The sequence below is a fragment of the Heterodontus francisci genome, unplaced genomic scaffold (assembly GCF_036365525.1).
Source record: "Heterodontus francisci isolate sHetFra1 unplaced genomic scaffold, sHetFra1.hap1 HAP1_SCAFFOLD_526, whole genome shotgun sequence".
Classification (NCBI taxonomy): Eukaryota; Metazoa; Chordata; class Chondrichthyes; order Heterodontiformes; family Heterodontidae; genus Heterodontus; species Heterodontus francisci.
Genome location: NW_027141143.1, coordinates 954662 through 966696, shown reverse-complemented (window position 1 = coordinate 966696; position 12035 = coordinate 954662). Strand labels below are relative to the sequence as shown.

The 12035-nt window shown below is 49.5% G+C and overlaps 1 pseudogene; it reads left to right on the top strand.

Moving 5' to 3' along the window:
- Positions 1–11811, top strand: part of LOC137362232 (zinc finger protein 850-like) — a 46799-nt pseudogene extending 34988 nt beyond the window's left edge.
- The last annotated feature ends 224 nt before the right edge of the window (positions 11812–12035 follow it).

Genomic DNA, 12035 nt, shown 5'->3' with positions numbered 1-12035 from the left:
TCACTAAAAGATGGCATGCAGATGCAGCAAGCAATTAGGAAGGCAAATGGTATGTTGACCTTCATCACAAGGGGTTTTGAATACAGGAGTAAAGAAGTGCAACTGTATAGAGCTTTTGTGAGACTGTACCTAGAGTATTGTGTACAGTTCTGGTCTCCTTATTTAACGAAGGATATCGTTGTCATAGATGGAGAGCAATGGAGGATCACCAGACTAATCCCAGGAATGGTGGATTGTTTTATGAGGAGAGATTGAGGAAACGGAGCCTGTATCCTCTAGAGTTTTGAAGAATGAGAGGTGATCTCATTGAAACTTACAAAATTCTTACAGCATATGACAGGGTGGATGTAGATAGCTCACCCTGGCTGGTGAGTCTCGATCCAGGAGACATAGTCTCAGAATAAGGGGTAAGGCATTTAAGACTGAGATAAGAAGGAATTTGTTCACTCAGAGGATGGTGAATCTTTACCCCAGAGGGCTGTGGAAGCTCAATAATCGAGCATGTTCAAGACAGAAATTGATAGATATCTGGATACTAATAACATCAAGGGATGTGGGGATAGTGCGAGGAAGTGGCTTTGAGGTAGATGCTCAGCCATGATCTAATTGAATGGTGGAACAGGCGCGATGGGCTGAATGGCCTATTGCTGCTCCAATGTTCCTCACTCCACAGATACTGCCAGAGGTGCTGTGCGTTTTCTGCTTTCATTCAGCAAATAAGGCATGTTGACTGTGAATGTCTGCATAAAAACAGGAATTTTTCATTCCCTGACCAGGAATCCAACCCAAGCTGCAGCAGTGAAAGTGCCAAATTCTAACCACTAGACCACCAGGAAAGCTCTGCAATGTCCCTTCAGGTTAGCTGCTTTTCCCATTTCACTTTCAGCAGGAAATTTCCAGGATTCCCTGAAGATTCGAGTTCTGCCACAGTCATTTTACACAGAGAAATCTGGTTCAAATTCATCAAACCAAATGGCATTCCCATTCATTTGCTGATGGTGCAATTTTCCTTTGAAAAACTGCAAGGATCTTTATTAAAATACATTTTCTTACTTTTTTTAGTGTTTATTACTCACTCATTTTTACATTTTGTTTAGTTTCTAACAAACCCACAGCATCTAATTCATACCATCAAAGTTTAATGTTTCCAATTAGAAAGAGGAGCTGAGCGTCAAGCGGTTTAAAAGGACACAGCAGATGTGACTGTGATCAGTTTCCAAGTCAGTGATCTCCCCCAGACAGACAAGTAAAGAAAGCAAAATGCAATTCACTGCGAGCAGGATTTAAAACGGTTCAGGACAAACTCAGCAAACTTCAAAATCCAACACTTTAAACACTCGGCCATCACAACCCAACAAACACCGTGTATTCTCACTGTTTAGATTGTTTGCAGCCTGCGAGCCCCGGACTTTATTAACCCGCCTCCCTCTCACCTGCTGGAACCGCGCTCTCTGTCTCAGAGCCTGCCGGCCGCGCATGCTCAGTTTATACCGCCCACCTGAGTGATTGACGGACCAATAAGTGCAAAGGGGGCGGGTCTGGAGGACCGAGCGGTCGTTGGGTCCTCCAATCAGTCGGAGCAGGTGAGGGGCGGGGCTTGTGGCACGCAGAGACTCTCCGCTCCTCTCACTGTTGATGACGCGTTTCCATCAATCACCCGCACATTGTGAGCTGTCAGGTCAGAGGTCACTGGCGAGAGCTTCAAGTCACAGTATTTAGTGTGGATACAATGTGAGTAATGGCGGGAGAGTCTCGCTGTTGTAATGGTGAGTGGCGGAGGGAGCGGTGGAGAGGCTTCAGAAACACCCGGCAGTTACGAGGCTTCTCCTGGTGACAGGCCTGGGGTTAACGACCGCCAGATTTCCAGCTCTTTTGGAGGAATTAAAGATTAATAAAGTGGAACATCAAAGGAGAAAACTTTAAAGGAAACTGAGTTCAGTTATAAAGGGGCCTGGGGGAGGGAGGGAGGAACCATTTGGGACACAGCACAGGGCAGGAGGTTCCCCCTCCCCCACTCCCTGGTTCCACTAAGACTCCCCTTGGACTGGGCCACACCTGGGCAGGGCTGGCTCAAGGTGCAGGAAGCTGCTAGGCTGAGCTGTGGACTGGGAGGAGTGGGGGGTTTGACTGACAGGCCTGGGGAGGGGGAATATCAGGGCAGGCGCAGTGGTTAGCACCGCAGCCTCACAGCTCCAGCTCCGGTTTCCTCCCACAAGCCAAAAGACTTGCAGGTTGATAGGTAAATTGGCCATTATAAATTGTCGCTAGTGTAGGTGGTAGGGAAATATAGGGACAGGTGGGGATGTTTGGTAGGAATATGGGATTAGTGTAGGATTAGTATAAATGGGTGGTTGATGTTCGGCACAGACTCGGTGGGCCGAGGGGCCTGTTTCAGTGCTGTATCTCTAATCTAATCTAATCTACACACACTGATCCCCCTTTTCCTCCTGGGATCTTTTACTGGAGTCGTGTTGCTGAGTGTTTCTAAACTCTGTCTCCCTATCCCGGTAATGTCGGTGGATTGTAGGTTGCTGTGAGTGTTGGACTATATTGTCTCTCCTCATTCTTCCTCCCTCTCCCACTCCGAGTTCCAGGCTGCAGGCACCGGCTGTTTGATGTGCCTGAAACATTAAATATGTTTCTCTCTTCACAGAGACCTGCTGAGTATTTCCAGCATTTTCTCCTTTTATTTCAGATTTCCAGCATCTGCAGGACTTTGCTTTTGTTTTATTGCACGAGTTGCTCACAGAATCAAAGGCAGTGAAGGTGCTCGAGCTGGACGGAAGCAGTCGTGTCAGATCCTCAGTGGGTGAGAAATCGCCGAGTGCAGGGGAGGAATGAAGCTGGCGGATGTGCAGGGAGGCTTCAGAAATATCCGGTGTAGGCCTCAACACCCCCAATAAGAAGCTCCCAGTCTCGCGTTCCAAGGAGAACAATCCCAGCTTCTCCAACCTAACCTTGTAGCTAAATTCCCTCATCCCTGGAAGCATTCTGGTAAATCTCCTCTGCACCCTGTCAAGGACCTTCTCATCCTTCCTAAAGTGTGGTGATCAGAACTGGATGTAATACTCTAGTTGTGGCTGAAGCAGAGTTTTATAAAAGTTCCCTTTAACTTCCCTGCTTTTGCACTCAATACCTCTATTTATCAAGCCCAAGATCCCATATTCTTTGCTAACTGTTCTCAATATGTCCTGCCACCTTCAATGATCTATACATATAAACCCCCAGGTCCCTCTGTCCTGCACATTCTTTAGATCTGTGCCATTAAGCATATATTGTCTCTCTCTATCCCTTCTGACAACCTGGAAATTTTCAGGATGTTAGAACTGATAGTATAGATCAGGAGTGTCCAGTCTTTTTCCATGAGGGGCTACTTTCAAAATTTTGTACTACATAGGGGGCCGGAGGTGAGCAACTTTCGGAAAGGTAAAGGTATTAGAAATTTATTTGACTGTTCATCAGAATCACAAAAATGTGCATTTTTGTGAATAAGCTTTAAAGGAGGAAACTAATGTAGTAACTTACTTTCCCAACACTATGTTGAACACTGATTGAGTGAGTTACCTGGCATGGTTTTTGCTTGCAGTCGTAGACGTTGTCTGCCTGCACACTTGATGTAGCGATGCAGAGAATTCCAGATAGATTCCATTTGTGAGGAGAGATCTTGATCTCACACTCTCCCTGTCTCCTGCTCTCTCTATTTATTTTATTTAGAGATACAGCACTGAAACAGGCCCTTGGGCCCACCGAGTCTGTGCCAACCAACAACCACCCATTTATACTAACCCTGTAGTAACCCCATATTCCCTACCACCTACCTACACTCGGGGCAATTTCCAATGGCCAATTTACTTATCAACCTGCAAGTTTTTGGCTGTGGGAGGAAACCGGAGCACCCAGCGAAAACCCACGCGGTCACAGGGAGAACTTGCAAACTGCGCACAGGCAGTACCCAGAATCGAAGCCGGGACCTGGAGCTGTGAGGCTGCGATGCCCACCACTGCGTCTCTCTCTCTCTCCTCTTCCCCCCCGCCCCTCCCCCCGCTCTCTCTCCCCCACTCTCTCTCTCGCTCCCCCCTGCTCTCTCTTTCTCGCTCCCCCCGCTCTCTCTTTCTCGCTCCCCCCTGCTCTCTCTTTCTCGCTCCCCCCTGCTCTCTCTTTCTCGCTCCCCCCTGCTCTCTCTTTCTCGCTCCCCCCTGCTCTCTCTTTCTCGCTCCCCCCTGCTCTCTCTTTCTCGCTCCCCCCTGCTCTCTCTTTCTCGCTCCCCCCTGCTCTCTCTCTCGCTCCCCCCTGCTCTCTCTCTCTCGCTCCCCCCTGCTCTCTCTCTCTCGCTCCCCCCTGCTCTCTCTCTCTCGCTCCCCCCTGCTCTCTCTCTCTCGCTCCCCCCTGCTCTCTCTCTCTCGCTCCCCCCTGCTCTCTCTCTCTCGCTCCCCCCTGCGCTCTCTCTCTCGCGCACCCCCCTGCTCTCTCTCTCTCGCGCACCCCCCTGCTCTCTCTCTCTCGCGCACCCCCCTGCTCTCTCGCTCCCCCCTGCTCACGCTCTCTCTCGCTCCCCCCGGCTCTCTCTCTCTCTCGCTCCCCCCTGCTCTCTCTCTCTCTCTCGCTCCCCCCTGCTTTCTCTCTCTCTCTCTCTCTCGCTCCCCCCTGCTCTCTCTCTCTCTCTTGCTCCCCCCTGCTCTCTCTCTCTCTCTTGCTCCCCCCTGCTCTTTCTCTCTCTCTCTCTCGCTCCCCCCTGCTCTCTCTCTCGCTCCCCCCTGCTCTCTCTCTCGCTCCCCCCTGCTCTCTCTCTCTCTCTCTCTCTCTCTCGCTCCCCCCTGCTCTCTCTCTCTCTCGCTCCCTCTGCTCTCTCTCTCGCTCCCCCCTGCTCTCTCTCTCTCTCGCTCCCCCCTGCTCTCTTTCTCTCTCTCTCGCTCCCCCCTGCTCTCTCTCTCTCGCTCCCCCCTGCTCTCTCTCTCTCTCTCTCGCTCCCCCCTGCTCTCGCTCTCTCTCTCGCTCCCCCCTGCTCCCCCCTGCTCTCGCTCTCTCTCTCGCTCCCCCCTGCTCTCGCTCTCTCTCTCGCTCCCCCCTGCTCTCGCTCTCTCTCTCGCTCCCCCCTGCTCTCTCTCTCGCTCCCCCCTGTTCTCTCTCTCGCTCCCCCGTGCTCTCTCTCTTTCTCGCTCTCCCGCCCCTTCCCTCCCTCTCTCTCTCTCTCTCTCTCTCTCTCTGCCGGCCTCTGTCTCTCTGTTCAGCTCCCAGGGCCCGATCTCCACGGCAGCCTGCTCCCAGGGCCCGGTTACCACTGCACCTTGCTGCTGGGCCTGCACCTCATCAGACGGTGATGAAGAGCATGAGGCCCAGGCCGAGTCTGTACGCAGGCAGAGCCAGTGCTTGACCTTGGTCCTGAGCTCACGGCTGCGAAGGCTGTTTGGGCGGGAAGTGCCGGCAGAGAAGCAGCTCCGCCCGGGCACCGCCATCTTAGTACAGGAGCCAAAATATCGGGTACTGAAGCTTGCCCACCATCTTGGTACAGGAGGACATGTGCAATGAGGCGTATCCTTCTTTCTTCTTTCTTTCTTCTTTTGGGCCTCCTTATCTCGAGAGACAATGGATACGCGCCTGGAGGTGGTCAGTGGTTTGTGAAGCAGCGCCTGGAGTGGCTATAAAGGCCAATTCTGGAGTGACAGGCTCTTCCACAGGTGCTGCAGAGAAATTTGTTTGTTGGGGCTGTTGCACAGTTGGCTCTCCCCTTGCGCCTCTGTCTTTTTTCCTGCCAACTACTAAGTCTCTTCGACTCGCCACAATTTAGCCCTGTCTTTATGGCTGCCCGCCAGCTCTAGAGAATGCTGGCAACTGACTCCCACGACTTGTGATCAATGTCACGCGATTTCATGTCGCGTTTGCAGACGTCTTTATAACGGAGACATGGACGGCCGGTGGGTCTGATACCAGTGGCGAGCTCGCTGTACAATGTGTCTTTGGGGATCCTGCCATCTTCCATGCGGCTCACATGGCCAAGCCATCTCAAGCGCCGCTGACTCAGTAGTGTGTATAAGCTGGGGATGTTGGCCGCTTCAAGGACTTCTGTGTTGGAGATATAGTCCTGCCACCTGATGCCAAGTATTCTCCGAAGGCAGCGAAGATGGAATGAATTGAGACGTCGCTCTTGGCTGGCATACGTTGTCCAGGCCTCGCTGCCGTAGAGCAAGGTACTGAGGACACAGGCCTGATACACTCGGACTTTTGTGTTCCGTGTCAGTGCGCCATTTTCCCACACTCTCTTGGCCAGTCTGAACATAGCAGTGGAAGCCTTACCCATGCGCTTGTTGATTTCTGCATCTAGAGACAGGTTACTGGTGATAGTTGAGCCTAGGTAGGTGAACTCTTGAACCACTTCCAGAGCGTGGTCGCCAATATTGATGGATGGAGCATTTCTGACATCCTGCCCCATGATGTTCGTTTTCTTGAGGCTGATGGTTAGGCCAAATTCATTGCAGGCAGACGCAAACCTGTCGATGAGACTCTGCAGGCATTCTTCAGTGTGAGATGTTAAAGCAGCATCGTCAGCAAAGAGGAGTTCTCTGATGAGGACTTTCCGTACTTTGGACTTCGCTCTTAGACGGGCAAGGTTGAACAACCTGCCCCCTGATCTTGTGTGGAGGAAAATTCTTTCTTCAGAGGATTTGAACGCATGTGAAAGCAGCAGGGAGAAGAAAATCCCAAAAAGTGTGGGTGCGAGAACACAGCCCTGTTTCACACCACTCAGGATAGGAAAGGGCTCTGATGAGGAGCCACCATGTTGAATTGTGCCTTTCATATTGTCATGGAATGAGGTGATGATACTTAGTAGCTTTGGTGGACATCCGATCTTTTCTAGTAGTCTGAAGAGACCACGTCTGCTGACGAGGTCAAAGGCTTTGGTGAGATCAATGAAAGCAATGTAGAGGGGCATCTGTTGTTCACGGCATTTCTCCTGTATCTGACGAAGGGAGAACAGCATGTCAATAGTCGATCTCTCTGCACGAAAGCCACACTGTGCCTCAGGGTAGACGCGCTCGGCCAGCTTCTGGAGCCTGTTCAGAGCGACTCGAGCAAAGACTTTCCCCACTATGCTGAGCAGGGAGATTCCACGGTAGTTGTTGCAGTCACCGCGGTCACCTTTGTTTTTATAGAGGGTGATGATGTTGGCATCGCGCATGTCCTGGGGTACTGCTCCCTCGTCCCAGCACAGGCATAGCAGTTCATGTAGTGCTGAGAGTATAGCAGGCTTGGCACTCTTGATTATTTCAGGGGTAATGCTGTCCTTCCCAGGGGCTTTTCCGCTGGCTAGGGAATCAATGGCATCACTGAGTTCCGATTTGGTTGGCTGTATGTCCAGCTCATCCATGACTGGTAGAGGCTGGGCTGCATTGAGGGCAGTCTCAGTGACAGCATTCTCCCTGGAGTACAGTTCTAGGTAGTGCTCAACCCAGCGGTCCATCTGTTTGCGTTGGTCAGTGATTATGTCCCCCGATTTAGATTTGAGGGGGGTGATCTTCTTGATGGTTGGCCCAAGAGCTCTCTTCATGCCATCATACATTCCTCTGATGTTTCCGGTGTCTGAGGCCAGCTGAATATGACTGCATAGGTGTTGCCAGTAGTCGTTTGCGCAACGCCTAGCTGTTCTTTGTGCAGTACTTCTGGCTGCTTTAAGTGCTGCGGATGTTAAATCGCTGGGGGCTTTCTTGTAGTTCAAAAGTGCAATGCGCTTAGCGGCTATGACAGGTTCCAGCTCTTCAATATGAGATTGAAACCAGTCTGCATTTCTCTTCGCACTTTTGCCGTAGGTGGTCAAAGCTGACTCATAGATGGCGTCTCTGATGTGGGCCCACTTGGTCTCAGCATCCCCTGTGGGAGTGTTTTGAAGGGCTTGGATCCACCATCTTGGTAAAGGAGCTGTAACCATTGTCATTCACTGAATGTTTTGGCAGGTCCGATGGATACCATTGACAGGCTGGATTCTGGCCCATGGGCTGGATGTTCTGGAGTGTCGAACTAGGAGGCGTAGAGTAAAAGTGAGAGCCAGACCTTTCAGGAGTGAAGTTAGGAAACATTTCTGCACACAAAAGATGGTGGAAGTTTGAAACTCTCTTCCACAAACAGCAGTTGATGCGAGATCAATCTTCATGTTAAATCTGACGTTGATAGATCTTTGTTAACCAAAGGTATTAATGGACATGGGACAAAGTCAGGTATATAGAGTTAGATCACAGATCAACCATGATCTCATTTCCTGGTGGAACAGGCTCGAGGGGCTAAATGGCCAACTCCTAGAATCATAGAAACTTACAGCACAGGAGGAGGCCATTCCACCCTTTGTGCTTGTGCTGGCCCTTTGAAAGAGCAGTTGTGTTTAGTCCCACACACCCACTTGTTGTTTGTAAGCCTGTAAGTTCCTCATTCTCAAATACCTGTCAACTCCCTTTTAAAATGACTGAATCAGGTTCAACCACCTTTTTCAGGTGCAGCGTTCCAGATCCTGACAAGTCTCTGTTGTTACAGCAACTGCTGAACTCAATGTTGAGTCCGGAAGGTTGTTAAGTCCTCCAGCTCCCATTGAGCTTCGTTGGAACAGGGCAGGAGGCCGAGGACAGAGAGGTCAGAGTGGGAGTGGGACGGAGAATTAAAATGGGAAGTGACTGGGACTCAGGAACACGCTTGCAGACTGAATGGAGATGGTTCTCAAAGTGATCACCCTATCTGTGTTTGCTCTTCCCAATGTAGAACAGATCTCATTGTGAGCAGTGAATATAATATACAAAATTGTAAAAAGTACAAGTAAATCACTGTTTGGTTTCATCCCACAAAACCCTGAGAATAGCCCAAAGGGAGCTACTTTATTTGAAGAGTAAAAGTTACAAAGTAAAGCAAACCAATTGCTGGAATATTAAACTCCACCCCAGCTATAAAGAATATTAACACAGCAGATATAAACCCCACTGTCAGAATGAATATGGTTCAGTCCTGGATGTGATTAACAGCAGCAATAATTACAGAATGTAACAGCTACAGTCACTTGTGAACTCACTGGTGTCTCAGCATTTTGGATATCGATTAAATTCCTTCCCACAGACGGAGCAGGTGAACGGCCCCTCGTTATATTAGAATATAATACTATCTTTAATATCATCTAATAAGATATTCTTTCTTACAGTTCAGTGGGATGTAAACAGTGACCCCAGCACCTTCAGGAGAGATGGTGTGAAAGCCCCTGTGTGCAGAGTGAGCATAAAATCAATGTGTGTAAATCCTCTCCTAATACCCTGTAAAAGGAGGTAATAAAAGTCATCACTGTCAGTACAGGATAGAAATTCAGAACAGACAATTCGAGATGCTATGGAACATTTTATTCCTCTCTTGTTTCCCCAAAGCTGTAAATCGCAGTCCCACACACTCTTCCTCCTCCCTGTGCTGAAATCCAAACCCATGGCACCATCTGCACCATTTCTTTCCTCCTCTGCCAGTTTTCTCCCTCCCTCTACTGTGGCTGGGTTCAGTTCTCCAGCCCCTGTGTGCAGAGTGAGAATAAAATTAATGAGTCAATGATTTTCTCTCCTGGTCACTGGGACCCTGAAGCCCCGCCCACTCTCTGTTCTGGTCCCACAAATTACCAGATTCATTCAGCTCAATTTCACAACTTGTCTTTGTGTTTTTGTGGGTTCTCTCTCACTCCCTTTTTCCTGTTGTAACTTCATGTTCCAGGGTATTAGAAAGGGAGGAATTGCGGATGGGAAAATCAAACCACCTCAAGATGTGACAGTCACTCGATTCATCAGGATCTGAATATCATCGGCCTTTGATCATGGAAGCAAAAAGTATGGAGAAACCATACAAGTGTTCTGTGTGTGGACGAGGCTTCAGCCAATCAGCTGGCCTGTCGACACACAAGTGTAGTCAGACTGGGGAGAAGCTGTGGAAATGTGGGGACCGTGAGAAAGAATTAAATTACACGTCTGAGCTGGAAACTCATCGACACAGTCAAACTGAGGAGAGGCCGTTCATCTGCACTGAGTGTGGGAAGGGATTCACTCAGTCATCCTCCCTACTCACACACCAGCGAGTTCACACTGGGGAGAGGCCATTTACCTGCACTGAGTGTGGGAAGGGATTCACTCAGTTATCAAACCTGCAGACACACCAGCGACTTCACACTGGGGAGAAGCCGTTCACCTGCTCCGAGTGTGGGAAGGGATACGTTCATTTATGTGCCTTACTGACACACCAACGAGTTCACACTGGGGAGAGGCCGTTCACCTGCTCTGATTGTGGGAAGGGATTCATTCATTCATCCGCCCTACTACAACACCAGCAAGTTCACACTGGGGAGAGGCTGTTCACCTGCTCTGAGTGTGGGAAGGGATTCATTCATTCATCCGCCCGACTAAAACACCAGCGAGTTCACACTGGGGAGAGGCCGTTCACCTGCTCAGAGTGTGGGAAGGGATTTACTCGGTCATCCAACCTTCTGAGACACCAACAAGTTCACACTGGGGAGAGGCCGTTCACCTGCTCTGATTGTGGGAAGGGATTCATTCATTCATCTGCCCTACTAAAACACCAGCGAGTTCACACTGGGGAGAGGCCGTTCACCTGCTCTGAGTGTGGGAAGGGATTCATTCGTTCATCCGCCCTACTGATGCACCAGCGAGTTCACACTGGGGAGAGGCCGTTCACCTGCTCTGAGTGTGGGAAGAGATTCTCTCTGTCATGGAACCTGCTGGCACATCAACGAATTCACACTGGGGAGAGGCCATTCACCTGCTCTGATTGTGGGGAGGGTTTTACTCATTCATCCACCCTGCTGATACACCAGCGAGTTCACACTGGGGAGAGGCCGTTCACCTGCTCTGATTGTGGGAAGGGATTCACTACTTCACCCAAGCTGGTGAACCACAAGCGAGTTCACACTGGTGAAAGGCCATTCACTTGCTCTGAGTGTGGGAAGGGATTTGCTGATTCAACCGCTCTTCTGAGGCACCAGCGGGTTCACACTGGGGAGAGGCCATTCACCTGCTCTGTATGTGGGAAGAGATTTACTCAGTCATCCCACCTGGTGTCACACCAGTTCATTCACACTGGGGAGAGGTCATTCATCTGCTCCGTGTGTAGGAAGGGATTCACTCAGCCATCCTGTCTGCTGAGACACCAGCGGGTTCACAGATAACTACAGGGGTTGGATTCTGCTGTTGCTGCTGTTAATCATATCCAGACTGAACCATGTTCATTCTGACAGTTGGGGTTTATTTCTGATGTCAGTTGCTCCTCTTGGACTGAGCGTCTGCCCCACAGCATCTCTCATTCATGTGTGAATAGACCATCGTGTCTTCAAACCTCATTTTCAATTTAAATCCACTCAGTCAATGTACTGAACAAAAGATGAACAATAAACAGATCACAGGCCAATCCTGTAACTCTATATTGACAGGAGAAAGTCTGTTCTTTAGCTCAGGAATGAGGCTGTTTCAGCTCTGTGTGTTTCTAAGCACTCGGAGACTGGAGCTGTTGGACAGACAGGCTGTTCACAACTGTTAACATGTCAGATAGTGAAGATAGTGATAGTGAAGTAAACTCACCAATTTATAAGCTCAGCCTCCGGTTCCTGCTGTAATTAATACTCAGCATCCATTAGTGTTGATTTACAGTCAATCACTGAGTCGTCTGGTTAATCTTTGTTACTTGTTTTGTGAAATACTCTCCCTATTAGTGCTGAACTGCTGGATAACTCTGATTACATTTAAATGTGTTTATACATGTTTATAAAGTGTCTGTGTGTCCAGATTTAACTAAGTTGTGATTTGTAACCAATAAATGATGTTTCGGTCATGACTTGTCATCTGGTATCTTGGTGATTTGTCAAGAAAGATTTAATTCACTCACTCAGCAGCTCGAGAGGAACCAGACTGAGGTTTAATGAACATAAGAAATAGAAGCTGGAGGAGGCCATTTGGCCCTTCGAGCCTGCTCTGCCATTCACCCAGATCATGGCTGATCTTCTCAACTCCACCTTCCCGCACTATCCC